The following is a 16,080-nucleotide window of genomic DNA, read 5'->3' as shown; positions in this document are numbered from 1 at the left end:
AGTGGGATCATTGCCCACATTCTCAAAAATAACACATTATGTTGTGGATCCAAGAACCTTCCAGTTCACACTTCATGCAGCTTTGTCTAACAACAACCTACTGTCATGTAACAACGACAAGCAACTTTCATGTAACACTGATGTCACAATGTCGGATGAAAAAGAATGACCTCACTAACTTTCAGAGGAGCAGTAGGCACACACAGTTGATGACCACAAACAAAGCTGTGGGAAGTTTCCTTGAAGCCAAAGCAGAGGATAAAGATAGAACTGGCGTTATTAGCACCACGCTCTAACCAACTGAGCTAACCGGCCGCTTGCTACGAAGCGACATTTTTAGGATGCACAGAGCCTCGGCCAGTGCTGGCGCAAGAACTAACAAGTACACCAACAGTATAGCCTGACAAGACTAGACCCTCTTGGTTGCTGCTTGTGGCAAATTAACAAGGATGGGGAATTAGCTCAAATGGTAGAGTGCTTGCTTAGCATGCGAGAGGTAGTGGGATCGATGCCCACATTCTCCAAAATAACACATTTTGTTGTGGATCCAAGAACGTTCCAGTTCACACTTCATGCAGCTTTGTCTAACAACAACCAACTGTCATGTAACAATGAAAAGCAACTTTCATGTAACACTGATGTCATAATGTCGGATGTAAAAGAATGACACGACTAACTTTCCGAGGAGCTGTAGGCACACACAATTGATGCCCACAAAAAAAGCTGTGCGAAGTTTCCTTGTAGGCAAAGCAGAGGATAAAAATTGAACGACAACTAATGCCGAAACCCGGGATCGAACCAGGGACCTTTAGATCTTCAGTCTAACGCTCTCCCAACTGAGCTATTTCGGCACGTCACTAATTTTAATTATGTGGCACACTTGACCATTCACATGCAAGTGACTCATGATTTTGACACTCAAAATGTACCTCATGGCCAGTACAGGGATCGAACCTACGACCTTGGCGTTATTAGCACCACGCTCTAACCAACTTAGCTAACCGGCCGGTTGCTACAAAGAGACATTTTTAGGATGCACAGAGCCTCGGCCAGTGCTGGCGCAAGAACTAACAAGTACACCAACAGTATAGCCTGACAAGACTAGACCCTCTTGGTTGCTCCTTGTGGCAAATCAACAAGGATGGGGAATTAGCTCAAATGATAGAGTGCTTGCTTAGCATGCGAGAGGTAGTGGGATCATTGCCCACATTCTCCAAAATAACACATTATGTTGTGGATTGTTGATGACACAAGTTTACTGGAGAACTGAGACGAAGTAGAGACTCTGGACAGGGTGGATATTCGTATAATAAAAAGCAGTTTTATTCAGAGGTAAAGATATCTGATACAAACATGCATGGACTCGTTCATTCAGCTCGTAATGAACCTGCAGACAGAGCCCAGATAACAGAAATACATAGTCATTTTATACAGGACAGAAAGTAGGTTGAGTCTGGTAGATCTGGTTTTCTGGTTGGTCCTGATCAGGTTGTTGTCTTCTCAGATTGGTCCGGATGAGCTGTGCGTCATCCTTCTGAGTCTTGTATCAAAAGTTCTTTGTTACCAATGTTCAGTTAAAACAGGAGATTTAGGTGTGTGCGCAGATGTTCCTATCTAATCGGTGTTTATGAAAGGTTTACGTCAGCCCTCAGTCCTTGGTTATGTGTGTGTCTCATTATCTCGTGGGATGCAGACCCAAGCACTCTTGCTCAAGGCCTTCCCTGCCTTATCAGTGTTTATGAATGTTCTGTGTCAGCCATCTGTCTCTGGTGTGTGTGTGTCTCAGTTTCTGCTTGTGAGTATGTGAGAGAACCTTGTTTAAGAAAGAAGTTAGTTATAACAATGTAATAGCAATATGCTTGTGTTATTTACAATGGTATTTCTTACAGGATCCAAGAACCTTCCAGTTCACACTTCATGCAGCTTTGTCTAACAACAACCTACTGTCATGTAACAACGACAAGCAACTTTCATGTAACACTGATGTCACAATGTCGGATGTAAAAGAATGACACGACTAACTTTCCGAGGAGCTGTAGGCACACACAATTGATGCCCACAAAAAAAGCTGTGCGAAGTTTCCTTGTAGGCAAAGCAGAGGATAAAGATAGAACTGGCGTTATTAGCACCACGCTCTAACCAACTGAGCTAACCGGCCGCTTGGTAAAAAAAGTCATTTTTAGGATGCACAGAGCCTCGGCCAGTGCTGGCGAAAAAACGAACAAGTACATCAACAGTATAGCCTGACAAGACTAGACCCTCTTGGTTGCTCCTTGTGGCAAATCAACAAGGATGGGGAATTAGCTCAAATGGTAGAGTGCTTGCTTAGCATGCGAGAGGTAGTGGGATCGATGCACACATTCTCCAAAATAATACATTTTGTTGTGGATCCAAGAACGTTCCAGTTCACACTTCATGCAGCTTTGTCTAACAACAACCAACTGTCAAGTAACAATGACAAGCAACTTTCATGTAACACTGATGTCACAATGTCGGATGTAAAAGAATGACACGACTAACTTTCCGAGGAGCTGTAGGCACACACAATTGATGCCCACAAAAAAAGCTGTGCGAAGTTTCCTTGTAGGCAAAGCAGAGGATAAAGATTGAACGACAACTAATGCCGAAACCCGGGATCGAACCAGGGACCTTTAGATCTTCAGTCTAACGCTCTCCCAACTGAGCTATTTCGGCACGTCACTAATATTAATTATGTGGCACACTTGACCATACACATGCAAGTGACTCCTGATTTTGACACTCAAAATGTACCTCATGGCCAGTACGGGGATCGAACCCACGACCTTGGCGTTATTAGCACCACGCTCTAACCAACTGAGCTAACCGGCCGCTTGCTACGAACCGACATTTTTAGGATGCACAGAGCCTCGGCCAGTGCTGGCGCAAGAACTAACAAGTACACCAACAGTATAGCCTGACAAGACTAGACCCTCTTGGTTGCTCCTTGTGGCAAATCAACAAGGATGGGGAATTAGCTCAAATGATAGAGTGCTTGCTTAGCATGCGAGAGGTAGTGGGATCATTGCCCACATTCTCAAAAATAACACATTATGTTGTGGATCCAAGAACCTTCCAGTTCACACTTCATGCAGCTTTGTCTAACAACAACCTACTGTCATGTAACAACGACAAGCAACTTTCATGTAACACTGATGTCACAATGTCGGATGAAAAAGAATGACCTCACTAACTTTCAGAGGAGCAGTAGGCACACACAGTTGATGACCACAAACAAAGCTGTGGGAAGTTTCCTTGAAGCCAAAGCAGAGGATAAAGATAGAACTGGCGTTATTAGCACCACGCTCTAACCAACTGAGCTAACCGGCCGCTTGCTACGAAGCGACATTTTTAGGATGCACAGAGCCTCGGCCAGTGCTGGCGCAAGAACTAACAAGTACACCAACAGTATAGCCTGACAAGACTAGACCCTCTTGGTTGCTGCTTGTGGCAAATTAACAAGGATGGGGAATTAGCTCAAATGGTAGAGTGCTTGCTTAGCATGCGAGAGGTAGTGGGATCGATGCACACATTCTCCAAAATAATACATTTTGTTGTGGATCCAAGAACGTTCCAGTTCACACTTCATGCAGCTTTGTCTAACAACAACCAACTGTCAAGTAACAATGACAAGCAACTTTCATGTAACACTGATGTCACAATGTCGGATGTAAAAGAATGACACGACTAACTTTCCGAGGAGCTGTAGGCACACACAATTGATGCCCACAAAAAAAGCTGTGCGAAGTTTCCTTTTAGGCAAAGCAGAGGATAAAGATTGAACGACAACTAATGCTGAAACCCGGGATCGAACCAGGGACCTTTAGATCTTCAGTCTAACGCTCTCCCAACTGAGCTATTTCGGTACGTCGCTAATATTAATTATGTGGCACACTTGACCATACACATGCAAGTGACTCCTGATTTTGACACTCAAAATGTACCTCATGGCCAGTACGGGGATCGAACCCACGACCTTGGCGTTATTAGCACCACGCTCTAACCAACTGAGCTAACCGGCCGGTTGCTACAAAGAGATATTTTTAGGATGCACAGAGCCTCGGCCAGTGCTGGCGCAAGAACTAACAAGTACACCAACAGTATAGCCTGACAAGACTAGACCCTCTTGGTTGCTCCTTGTGGCAAATCAACAAGGATGGGGAATTAGCTCAAATGATAGAGTGCTTGCTTAGCATGCGAGAGGTAGTGGGATCATTGCCCACATTCTCCCAAAATAACACATTATGTTGTGGATTGTTGATGACACAAGTTTACTGGAGAACTGAGACGAAGTAGAGACTCTGGACAGGGTGGATATTCGTATAATAAAAAGCAGTTTTATTCAGAGGTAAAGATATCTGATACAAACATGCATGGACTCGTTCATTCAGCTCGTAATGAACCTGCAGACAGAGCCCAGATAACAGAAATACATAGTCATTTTATACAGGACAGAAAGTAGGTTGAGTCTGGTAGATCTGGTTTTCTGGTTGGTCCTGATCAGGTTGTTGTCTTCTCAGATTGGTCCGGATGAGCTGTGCGTCATCCTTCTGAGTCTTGTATCAAAAGTTCTTTGTTACCAATGTTCAGTTAAAACAGGAGATTTAGGTGTGTGCGCAGATGTTCCTATCTAATCGGTGTTTATGAAAGGTTTACGTCAGCCCTCAGTCCTTGGTTATGTGTGTGTCTCATTATCTCGTGGGATGCAGACCCAAGCACTCTTGCTCAAGGCCTTCCCTGCCTTATCAGTGTTTATGAATGTTCTGTGTCAGCCATCTGTCTCTGGTGTGTGTGTGTCTCAGTTTCTGCTTGTGAGTATGTGAGAGAACCTTGTTTAAGAAAGAAGTTAGTTATAACAATGTAATAGCAATATGCTTGTGTTATTTACAATGGTATTTCTTACAGGATCCAAGAACCTTCCAGTTCACACTTCATGCAGCTTTGTCTAACAACAACCTACTGTCATGTAACAACGACAAGCAACTTTCATGTAACACTGATGTCACAATGTCGGATGTAAAAGAATGACACGACTAACTTTCCGAGGAGCTGTAGGCACACACAATTGATGCCCACAAAAAAAGCTGTGCGAAGTTTCCTTGTAGGCAAAGCAGAGGATAAAGATAGAACTGGCGTTATTAGCACCACGCTCTAACCAACTGAGCTAACCGGCCGCTTGGTAAAAAAAGTCATTTTTAGGATGCACAGAGCCTCGGCCAGTGCTGGCGAAAAAACGAACAAGTACACCAACAGTATAGCCTGACAAGACTAGACCCTCTTGGTTGCTCCTTGTGGCAAATCAACAAGGATGGGGAATTAGCTCAAATGGTAGAGTGCTTGCTTAGCATGCGAGAGGTAGTGGGATCGATGCACACATTCTCCAAAATAATACATTTTGTTGTGGATCCAAGAACGTTCCAGTTCACACTTCATGCAGCTTTGTCTAACAACAACCAACTGTCAAGTAACAATGACAAGCAACTTTCATGTAACACTGATGTCACAATGTCGGATGTAAAAGAATGACACGACTAACTTTCCGAGGAGCTGTAGGCACACACAATTGATGCCCACAAAAAAAGCTGTGCGAAGTTTCCTTTTAGGCAAAGCAGAGGATAAAGATTGAACGACAACTAATGCCGAAACCCGGGATCGAACCAGGGACCTTTAGATCTTCAGTCTAACGCTCTCCCAACTGAGCTATTTCGGCACGTCGCTAATATTAATTATGTGGCACACTTGACCATACACATGCAAGTGACTCCTGATTTTGACACTCAAACTGTACCTCATGGCCAGTACGGGGATCGAACCCACGACCTTGGCGTTATTAGCACCACGCTCTAACCAACTGAGCTAACCGGCCGGTTGCTACAAAGAGATATTTTTAGGATGCACAGAGCCTCGGCCAGTGCTGGCGCAAGAACTAACAAGTACACCAACAGTATAGCCTGACAAGACTAGACCCTCTTGGTTGCTCCTTGTGGCAAATCAACAAGGATGGGGAATTAGCTCAAATGATAGAGTGCTTGCTTAGCATGCGAGAGGTAGTGGGATCATTGCCCACATTCTCCCAAAATAACACATTATGTTGTGGATTGTTGATGACACAAGTTTACTGGAGAACTGAGACGAAGTAGAGACTCTGGACAGGGTGGATATTCGTATAATAAAAAGCTGTTTTATTCAGAGGTAAAGATATCTGATACAAACATGCATGGACTCGTTCATTCAGCTCGTAATGAACCTGCAGACAGAGCCCAGATAACAGAAATACATAGTCATTTTATACAGGACAGAAAGTAGGTTGAGTCTGGTAGATCTGGTTTTCTGGTTGGTCCTGATCAGGTTGTTGTCTTCTCAGATTGGTCCGGATGAGCTGTGCGTCATCCTTCTGAGTCTTGTATCAAAAGTTCTTTGTTACCAATGTTCAGTTAAAACAGGAGATTTAGGTGTGTGCGCAGATGTTCCTATCTAATCGGTGTTTATGAAAGGTTTACGTCAGCCCTCAGTCCTTGGTTATGTGTGTGTCTCATTATCTCGTGGGATGCAGACCCAAGCACTCTTGCTCAAGGCCTTCCCTGCCTTATCAGTGTTAATGAATGTTCTGTGTCAGCCATCTGTCTCTGGTGTGTGTGTGTCTCAGTTTCTGCTTGTGAGTATGTGAGAGAACCTTGTTTAAGAAAGAAGTTAGTTATAACAATGTAATAGCAATATGCTTGTGTTATTTACAATGGTATTTCTTACAGGATCCAAGAACCTTCCAGTTCACACTTCATGCAGCTTTGTCTAACAACAACCTACTGTCATGTAACAACGACAAGCAACTTTCATGTAACACTGATGTCACAATGTCGGATGTAAAAGAATGACACGACTAACTTTCCGAGGAGCTGTAGGCACACACAATTGATGCCCACAAAAAAAGCTGTGCGAAGTTTCCTTGTAGGCAAAGCAGAGGATAAAGATTGAACGACAACTAATGCCGAAACCCGGGATCGAACCAGGGACCTTTAGATCTTCAGTCTAACGCTCTCCCAACTGAGCTATTTCGGCACGTCACTAATTTTAATTATGTGGCACACTTGACCATTCACATGCAAGTGACTCATGATTTTGACACTCAAAATGTACCTCATGGCCAGTACAGGGATCGAACCTACGACCTTGGCGTTATTAGCACCACGCTCTAACCAACTGAGCTAACCGGCCGGTTGCTACAAAGAGACATTTTTAGGATGCACAGAGCCTCGGCCAGTGCTGGCGCAAGAACTAACAAGTACACCAACAGTATAGCCTGACAAGACTAGACCCTCTTGGTTGCTCCTTGTGGCAAATCAACAAGGATGGGGAATTAGCTCAAATGATAGAGTGCTTGCTTAGCATGCGAGAGGTAGTGGGATCATTGCCCACATTCTCCAAAATAACACATTATGTTGTGGATTGTTGATGACACAAGTTTACTGGAGAACTGAGACGAAGTAGAGACTCTGGACAGGGTGGATATTCGTATAATAAAAAGCAGTTTTATTCAGAGGTAAAGATATCTGATACAAACATGCATGGACTCGTTCATTCAGCTCGTAATGAACCTGCAGACAGAGCCCAGATAACAGAAATACATAGTCATTTTATACAGGACAGAAAGTAGGTTGAGTCTGGTAGATCTGGTTTTCTGGTTGGTCCTGATCAGGTTGTTGTCTTCTCAGATTGGTCCGGATGAGCTGTGCGTCATCCTTCTGAGTCTTGTATCAAAAGTTCTTTGTTACCAATGTTCAGTTAAAACAGGAGATTTAGGTGTGTGCGCAGATGTTCCTATCTAATCGGTGTTTATGAAAGGTTTACGTCAGCCCTCAGTCCTTGGTTATGTGTGTGTCTCATTATCTCGTGGGATGCAGACCCAAGCACTCTTGCTCAAGGCCTTCCCTGCCTTATCAGTGTTTATGAATGTTCTGTGTCAGCCATCTGTCTCTGGTGTGTGTGTGTCTCAGTTTCTGCTTGTGAGTATGTGAGAGAACCTTGTTTAAGAAAGAAGTTAGTTATAACAATGTAATAGCAATATGCTTGTGTTATTTACAATGGTATTTCTTACAGGATCCAAGAACCTTCCAGTTCACACTTCATGCAGCTTTGTCTAACAACAACCTACTGTCATGTAACAACGACAAGCAACTTTCATGTAACACTGATGTCACAATGTCGGATGTAAAAGAATGACACAACTAACTTTCCGAGGAGCTGTAGGCACACACAATTGATGCCCACAAAAAAAGCTGTGCGAAGTTTCCTTGTAGGCAAAGCAGAGGATAAAGATTGAACGACAACTAATGCCGAAAACCGGGATCGAACCAGGGACCTTTAGATCTTCAGTCTAACGCTCTCCCAACTGAGCTATTTCGGCACGTCACTAATTTTAATTATGTGGCACACTTGACCATTCACATGCAAGTGACTCATGATTTTGACACTCAAAATGTACCTCATGGCCAGTACAGGGATCGAACCTACGACCTTGGCGTTATTAGCACCACGCTCTAACCAACTGAGCTAACCGGCCGGTTGCTACAAAGAGACATTTTTAGGATGCACAGAGCCTCGGCCAGTGCTGGCGCAAGAACTAACAAGTACACCAACAGTATAGCCTGACAAGACTAGACCCTCTTGGTTGCTCCTTGTGGCAAATCAACAAGGATGGGGAATTAGCTCAAATGATAGAGTGCTTGCTTAGCATGCGAGAGGTAGTGGGATCATTGCCCACATTCTCCAAAATAACACATTATGTTGTGGATTGTTGATGACACAAGTTTACTGGAGAACTGAGACGAAGTAGAGACTGGACAGGGTGGATATTCGTATAATAAAAAGCAGTTTTATTCAGAGGTAAAGATATCTGATACAAACATGCATGGACTCGTTCATTCAGCTCGTAATGAACCTGCAGACAGAGCCCAGATAACAGAAATACATAGTCATTTTATACAGGACAGAAAGTAGGTTGAGTCTGGTAGATCTGGTTTTCTGGTTGGTCCTGATCAGGTTGTTGTCTTCTCAGATTGGTCCGGATGAGCTGTGCGTCATCCTTCTGAGTCTTGTATCAAAAGTTCTTTGTTACCAATGTTCAGTTAAAACAGGAGATTTAGGTGTGTGCGCAGATGTTCCTATCTAATCGGTGTTTATGAAAGGTTTACGTCAGCCCTCAGTCCTTGGTTATGTGTGTGTCTCATTATCTCGTGGGATGCAGACCCAAGCACTCTTGCTCAAGGCCTTCCCTGCCTTATCAGTGTTTATGAATGTTCTGTGTCAGCCATCTGTCTCTGGTGTGTGTGTGTCTCAGTTTCTGCTTGTGAGTATGTGAGAGAACCTTGTTTAAGAAAGAAGTTAGTTATAACAATGTAATAGCAATATGCTTGTGTTATTTACAATGGTATTTCTTACAGGATCCAAGAACCTTCCAGTTCACACTTCATGCAGCTTTGTCTAACAACAACCTACTGTCATGTAACAACGACAAGCAACTTTCATGTAACACTGATGTCACAATGTCGGATGTAAAAGAATGACACAACTAACTTTCCGAGGAGCTGTAGGCACACACAATTGATGCCCACAAAAAAAGCTGTGCGAAGTTTCCTTGTAGGCAAAGCAGAGGATAAAGATTGAACGACAACTAATGCCGAAAACCGGGATCGAACCAGGGACCTTTAGATCTTCAGTCTAACGCTCTCCCAACTGAGCTATTTCGGCACGTCACTAATTTTAATTATGTGGCACACTTGACCATTCACATGCAAGTGACTCATGATTTTGACACTCAAAATGTACCTCATGGCCAGTACAGGGATCGAACCTACGACCTTGGCGTTATTAGCACCACGCTCTAACCAACTGAGCTAACCGGCCGGTTGCTACAAAGAGACATTTTTAGGATGCACAGAGCCTCGGCCAGTGCTGGCGCAAGAACTAACAAGTACACCAACAGTATAGCCTGACAAGACTAGACCCTCTTGGTTGCTCCTTGTGGCAAATCAACAAGGATGGGGAATTAGCTCAAATGATAGAGTGCTTGCTTAGCATGCGAGAGGTAGTGGGATCATTGCCCACATTCTCCAAAATAACACATTATGTTGTGGATTGTTGATGACACAAGTTTACTGGAGAACTGAGACGAAGTAGAGACTCTGGACAGGGTGGATATTCGTATAATAAAAAGCAGTTTTATTCAGAGGTAAAGATATCTGATACAAACATGCATGGACTCGTTCATTCAGCTCGTAATGAACCTGCAGACAGAGCCCAGATAACAGAAATACATAGTCATTTTATACAGGACAGAAAGTAGGTTGAGTCTGGTAGATCTGGTTTTCTGGTTGGTCCTGATCAGGTTGTTGTCTTCTCAGATTGGTCCGGATGAGCTGTGCGTCATCCTTCTGAGTCTTGTATCAAAAGTTCTTTGTTACCAATGTTCAGTTAAAACAGGAGATTTAGGTGTGTGCGCAGATGTTCCTATCTAATCGGTGTTTATGAAAGGTTTACGTCAGCCCTCAGTCCTTGGTTATGTGTGTGTCTCATTATCTCGTGGGATGCAGACCCAAGCACTCTTGCTCAAGGCCTTCCCTGCCTTATCAGTGTTTATGAATGTTCTGTGTCAGCCATCTGTCTCTGGTGTGTGTGTGTCTCAGTTTCTGCTTGTGAGTATGTGAGAGAACCTTGTTTAAGAAAGAAGTTAGTTATAACAATGTAATAGCAATATGCTTGTGTTATTTACAATGGTATTTCTTACAGGATCCAAGAACCTTCCAGTTCACACTTCATGCAGCTTTGTCTAACAACAACCTACTGTCATGTAACAACGACAAGCAACTTTCATGTAACACTGATGTCACAATGTCGGATGTAAAAGAATGACACGACTAACTTTCCGAGGAGCTGTAGGCACACACAATTGATGCCCACAAAAAAAGCTGTGCGAAGTTTCCTTGTAGGCAAAGCAGAGGATAAAGATTGAACGACAACTAATGCCGAAACCCGGGATCGAACCAGGGACCTTTAGATCTTCAGTCTAACGCTCTCCCAACTGAGCTATTTCGGCACGTCACTAATTTTAATTATGTGGCACACTTGACCATTCACATGCAAGTGACTCATGATTTTGACACTCAAAATGTACCTCATGGCCAGTACAGGGATCGAACCTACGACCTTGGCGTTATTAGCACCACGCTCTAACCAACTGAGCTAACCGGCCGGTTGCTACAAAGAGACATTTTTAGGATGCACAGAGCCTCGGCCAGTGCTGGCGCAAGAACTAACAAGTACACCAACAGTATAGCCTGACAAGACTAGACCCTCTTGGTTGCTCCTTGTGGCAAATCAACAAGGATGGGGAATTAGCTCAAATGATAGAGTGCTTGCTTAGCATGCGAGAGGTAGTGGGATCATTGCCCACATTCTCCAAAATAACACATTATGTTGTGGATTGTTGATGACACAAGTTTACTGGAGAACTGAGACGAAGTAGAGACTCTGGACAGGGTGGATATTCGTATAATAAAAAGCAGTTTTATTCAGAGGTAAAGATATCTGATACAAACATGCATGGACTCGTTCATTCAGCTCGTAATGAACCTGCAGACAGAGCCCAGATAACAGAAATACATAGTCATTTTATACAGGACAGAAAGTAGGTTGAGTCTGGTAGATCTGGTTTTCTGGTTGGTCCTGATCAGGTTGTTGTCTTCTCAGATTGGTCCGGATGAGCTGTGCGTCATCCTTCTGAGTCTTGTATCAAAAGTTCTTTGTTACCAATGTTCAGTTAACCTGTCTAGGATCAGCGTGGCGCTAGCGGCACACCCCCCCCCCCCCCACTGAAAAACCAGTGCCGCGAAATTCAAAAAAAATATTTTTTTAAAATATTTAACTTTCACACATTAAAGTCCAATACAGCTAATGAAAGACACAGATCTTATGAATCCAGTCAACATTTCCGATTTTTAAAATGTTTTACAGGGAAGACACAATATGTAAAGATGTACATCTATTACCTAAAAACACATTAGCATAATCCACCATCTTTTATTTGTCCACCAACACCAGTAGCCATCACCAATTCGGCTAAACTAAGATATTTATAGCCCCTAACCAACAAAAAAACTCATTAGATGACAGTCTGATAACATATTTATGGTATGGGATAGGTTTTGTTAGAAAAAAGTGCATATTTCAGGTATATGGCATAGTTTACAATTGCACCCACCATCACAAATGGACTAGAATAATTACAATGAGCAACGTGTTTACCTAACTACTAATCATCAAACATTTCGTAAAAATACACAGCATACACGAATCGAAAGACACAGATCCTGTGAATACAGACAATATTTCAGATTTTCTAAGTGTCTTACAGCGAAAACACAATAAATCGTTATATTAGCTTAGCACATAGCAATTAGCAGCCCAGCATTGATTCTAGCCAAAGTGAGCGATAAAAGTCAACATCGCCAAAATATATTAATTTTTTCACTAACCTTCTCAGAATTCTTCCGATGACACTCCTGTAACATCACATTACAACATGCATATACAGTTTGATCGAAAATGTTTATATTTAGCCACCAAAATCATGGTTAGACAATGTGAAATGTAGACAAGCTGGTAAAGAAAACGTCCTTGCGCCACTTAGACAGTGATCTACTCTTATACATAAATACTCATAAACGTGACTAAAAAATATAGGGTGGACAGGGATTGATAGACAATTTAATTCTTAATACAATTGCGTTATTACATTTTTTTATTTATCCTTACTTTTCAATACAGTTTGCGCCAAGCGAAGCTACGTCAAAAAACATGGCGTCCTAAGCCACTAAAATGTTTCGACAGAAACACGATTTATCATAATAAAAATGTCCTACCTTGAGCTGTTCTTCCATCAGTATCTTGGGCAAAGGATCCTTTCTTGGGAGAAATCGTCTTTTGGTGGAAAGCTGTCCTCTTGCCATGTGGAAATGTCAACTACGTTCGGGATGAACTGAAAAGCGTTCCCAACTTTTCACATCGTTGCAAAAATAAATGTCCCAAAATCGCACTAAACGGATATAAATTGCTATAAAACGCTTTAAATTAACTACTTTGTGATGTTTGTAACTCCTATAACGAGTGAAAAGATGACCGGAGAAATATAACAGGCTAAACTAACGCTTGGAACAGGAGAGGGTCGGTGTCTTCCACGCGCGTTACGCAGCAAGAAAAGACTTGCTAGCTAAAGGTTTTTTTCATTTGTAGGGCCTGTGAACGAGCAATCGAGCCCGTTGGAATCGTCATCACGTAAAGGCATCCAGGGGAAGACGTAAGAAGTGTCCGTATAGTCATAGCAACGACAGTGCCCGTTTAAATGACTTCAGAAAAGTGGCCAACGTTTCTCAAATCTGACTCCATGTCAGGGAAATTGCTGTAGAATGGGCTCTGTTCCACTTAGAGACAAAATTTCAACTCCTATAGAAACTATAGACTGTTTTCTATCCAATAATAATAATAATATGCATATTGTACGATCAAGGATTTTGTGGGAAGCCGTTTAAAAAATTAGCCACATTAGCATAAATAGTCTAAACAGCGCCCCCATCCCCAACAGGTTAAAACAGGAGATTTAGGTGTGTGCGCAGATGTTCCTATCTAATCGGTGTTTATGAAAGGTTTACGTCAGCCCTCAGTCCTTGGTTATGTGTGTGTCTCATTATCTCGTGGGATGCAGACCCAAGCACTCTTGCTCAAGGCCTTCCCTGCCTTATCAGTGTTTATGAATGTTCTGTGTCAGCCATCTGTCTCTGGTGTGTGTGTGTCTCAGTTTCTGCTTGTGAGTATGTGAGAGAACCTTGTTTAAGAAAGAAGTTAGTTATAACAATGTAATAGCAATATGCTTGTGTTATTTACAATGGTATTTCTTACAGGATCCAAGAACCTTCCAGTTCACACTTCATGCAGCTTTGTCTAACAACAACCTACTGTCATGTAACAACGACAAGCAACTTTCATGTAACACTGATGTCACAATGTCGGATGTAAAAGAATGACACGACTAACTTTCCGAGGAGCTGTAGGCACACACAATTGATGCCCACAAAAAAAGCTGTGCGAAGTTTCCTTGTAGGCAAAGCAGAGGATAAAGATAGAACTGGCGTTATTAGCACCACGCTCTAACCAACTGAGCTAACCGGCCGCTTGGTAAAAAAAGTCATTTTTAGGATGCACAGAGCCTCGGCCAGTGCTGGCGAAAAAACGAACAAGTACACCAACAGTATAGCCTGACAAGACTAGACCCTCTTGGTTGCTCCTTGTGGCAAATCAACAAGGATGGGGAATTAGCTCAAATGGTAGAGTGCTTGCTTAGCATGCGAGAGGTAGTGGGATCGATGCACACATTCTCCAAAATAATACATTTTGTTGTGGATCCAAGAACGTTCCAGTTCACACTTCATGCAGCTTTGTCTAACAACAACCAACTGTCAAGTAACAATGACAAGCAACTTTCATGTAACACTGATGTCACAATGTCGGATGTAAAAGAATGACACGACTAACTTTCCGAGGAGCTGTAGGCACACACAATTGATGCCCACAAAAAAAGCTGTGCGAAGTTTCCTTTTAGGCAAAGCAGAGGATAAAGATTGAACGACAACTAATGCTGAAACCCGGGATCGAACCAGGGACCTTTAGATCTTCAGTCTAACGCTCTCCCAACTGAGCTATTTCGGTACGTCGCTAATATTAATTATGTGGCACACTTGACCATACACATGCAAGTGACTCCTGATTTTGACACTCAAAATGTACCTCATGGCCAGTACGGGGATCGAACCCACGACCTTGGCGTTATTAGCACCACGCTCTAACCAACTGAGCTAACCGGCCGGTTGCTACAAAGAGATATTTTTAGGATGCACAGAGCCTCGGCCAGTGCTGGCGCAAGAACTAACAAGTACACCAACAGTATAGCCTGACAAGACTAGACCCTCTTGGTTGCTCCTTGTGGCAAATCAACAAGGATGGGGAATTAGCTCAAATGATAGAGTGCTTGCTTAGCATGCGAGAGGTAGTGGGATCATTGCCCACATTCTCCCAAAATAACACATTATGTTGTGGATTGTTGATGACACAAGTTTACTGGAGAACTGAGACGAAGTAGAGACTCTGGACAGGGTGGATATTCGTATAATAAAAAGCAGTTTTATTCAGAGGTAAAGATATCTGATACAAACATGCATGGACTCGTTCATTCAGCTCGTAATGAACCTGCAGACAGAGCCCAGATAACAGAAATACATAGTCATTTTATACAGGACAGAAAGTAGGTTGAGTCTGGTAGATCTGGTTTTCTGGTTGGTCCTGATCAGGTTGTTGTCTTCTCAGATTGGTCCGGATGAGCTGTGCGTCATCCTTCTGAGTCTTGTATCAAAAGTTCTTTGTTACCAATGTTCAGTTAAAACAGGAGATTTAGGTGTGTGCGCAGATGTTCCTATCTAATCGGTGTTTATGAAAGGTTTACGTCAGCCCTCAGTCCTTGGTTATGTGTGTGTCTCATTATCTCGTGGGATGCAGACCCAAGCACTCTTGCTCAAGGCCTTCCCTGCCTTATCAGTGTTTATGAATGTTCTGTGTCAGCCATCTGTCTCTGGTGTGTGTGTGTCTCAGTTTCTGCTTGTGAGTATGTGAGAGAACCTTGTTTAAGAAAGAAGTTAGTTATAACAATGTAATAGCAATATGCTTGTGTTATTTACAATGGTATTTCTTACAGGATCCAAGAACCTTCCAGTTCACACTTCATGCAGCTTTGTCTAACAACAACCTACTGTCATGTAACAACGACAAGCAACTTTCATGTAACACTGATGTCACAATGTCGGATGTAAAAGAATGACACGACTAACTTTCCGAGGAGCTGTAGGCACACACAATTGATGCCCACAAAAAAAGCTGTGCGAAGTTTCCTTGTAGGCAAAGCAGAGGATAAAGATAGAACTGGCGTTATTAGCACCACGCTCTAACCAACTGAGCTAACCGGCC

The 16,080-nt window shown here is 42.8% G+C and overlaps 15 non-coding genes across 15 annotated transcripts; all 15 read right to left on the bottom strand.

Moving 5' to 3' along the window:
- Positions 1-778: 778 nt before the first annotated feature.
- On the bottom strand, positions 779-851 carry trnaf-gaa (transfer RNA phenylalanine (anticodon GAA)). Its single transcript has one exon. It is a non-coding gene; the product is annotated as a tRNA-Phe (tRNA).
- Positions 852-2,621: 1,770 nt separating this feature from the next.
- Positions 2,622-2,694, bottom strand: trnaf-gaa (transfer RNA phenylalanine (anticodon GAA)). The gene has a single exon. It is a non-coding gene; the product is annotated as a tRNA-Phe (tRNA).
- An 82-nt stretch (positions 2,695-2,776) lies between these two features.
- On the bottom strand, positions 2,777-2,850 carry trnai-aau (transfer RNA isoleucine (anticodon AAU)). The gene has a single exon. It is a non-coding gene; the product is annotated as a tRNA-Ile (tRNA).
- Positions 2,851-3,966: 1,116 nt separating this feature from the next.
- On the bottom strand, positions 3,967-4,040 carry trnai-aau (transfer RNA isoleucine (anticodon AAU)). Its single transcript has one exon. It is a non-coding gene; the product is annotated as a tRNA-Ile (tRNA).
- A 1,615-nt stretch (positions 4,041-5,655) lies between these two features.
- On the bottom strand, positions 5,656-5,728 carry trnaf-gaa (transfer RNA phenylalanine (anticodon GAA)). The gene has a single exon. It is a non-coding gene; the product is annotated as a tRNA-Phe (tRNA).
- An 82-nt stretch (positions 5,729-5,810) lies between these two features.
- On the bottom strand, positions 5,811-5,884 carry trnai-aau (transfer RNA isoleucine (anticodon AAU)). The gene has a single exon. It is a non-coding gene; the product is annotated as a tRNA-Ile (tRNA).
- A 1,117-nt stretch (positions 5,885-7,001) lies between these two features.
- Positions 7,002-7,074, bottom strand: trnaf-gaa (transfer RNA phenylalanine (anticodon GAA)). Its single transcript has one exon. It is a non-coding gene; the product is annotated as a tRNA-Phe (tRNA).
- An 82-nt stretch (positions 7,075-7,156) lies between these two features.
- On the bottom strand, positions 7,157-7,230 carry trnai-aau (transfer RNA isoleucine (anticodon AAU)). The gene has a single exon. It is a non-coding gene; the product is annotated as a tRNA-Ile (tRNA).
- Positions 7,231-8,346: 1,116 nt separating this feature from the next.
- On the bottom strand, positions 8,347-8,419 carry trnaf-gaa (transfer RNA phenylalanine (anticodon GAA)). The gene has a single exon. It is a non-coding gene; the product is annotated as a tRNA-Phe (tRNA).
- An 82-nt stretch (positions 8,420-8,501) lies between these two features.
- trnai-aau (transfer RNA isoleucine (anticodon AAU)) lies at positions 8,502-8,575 on the bottom strand. The gene has a single exon. It is a non-coding gene; the product is annotated as a tRNA-Ile (tRNA).
- A 1,114-nt stretch (positions 8,576-9,689) lies between these two features.
- On the bottom strand, positions 9,690-9,762 carry trnaf-gaa (transfer RNA phenylalanine (anticodon GAA)). Its single transcript has one exon. It is a non-coding gene; the product is annotated as a tRNA-Phe (tRNA).
- Positions 9,763-9,844: 82 nt separating this feature from the next.
- Positions 9,845-9,918, bottom strand: trnai-aau (transfer RNA isoleucine (anticodon AAU)). The gene has a single exon. It is a non-coding gene; the product is annotated as a tRNA-Ile (tRNA).
- A 1,116-nt stretch (positions 9,919-11,034) lies between these two features.
- trnaf-gaa (transfer RNA phenylalanine (anticodon GAA)) lies at positions 11,035-11,107 on the bottom strand. The gene has a single exon. It is a non-coding gene; the product is annotated as a tRNA-Phe (tRNA).
- An 82-nt stretch (positions 11,108-11,189) lies between these two features.
- trnai-aau (transfer RNA isoleucine (anticodon AAU)) lies at positions 11,190-11,263 on the bottom strand. Its single transcript has one exon. It is a non-coding gene; the product is annotated as a tRNA-Ile (tRNA).
- Positions 11,264-14,854: 3,591 nt separating this feature from the next.
- trnai-aau (transfer RNA isoleucine (anticodon AAU)) lies at positions 14,855-14,928 on the bottom strand. Its single transcript has one exon. It is a non-coding gene; the product is annotated as a tRNA-Ile (tRNA).
- Positions 14,929-16,080: the final 1,152 nt, after the last annotated feature.

Source organism: Salvelinus fontinalis, unplaced genomic scaffold, assembly GCF_029448725.1.
Source record: "Salvelinus fontinalis isolate EN_2023a unplaced genomic scaffold, ASM2944872v1 scaffold_0764, whole genome shotgun sequence".
In the NCBI taxonomy this organism is placed as follows: domain Eukaryota; kingdom Metazoa; phylum Chordata; class Actinopteri; order Salmoniformes; family Salmonidae; genus Salvelinus; species Salvelinus fontinalis.
This window is presented reverse-complemented; position numbering and strand designations above follow the sequence as displayed.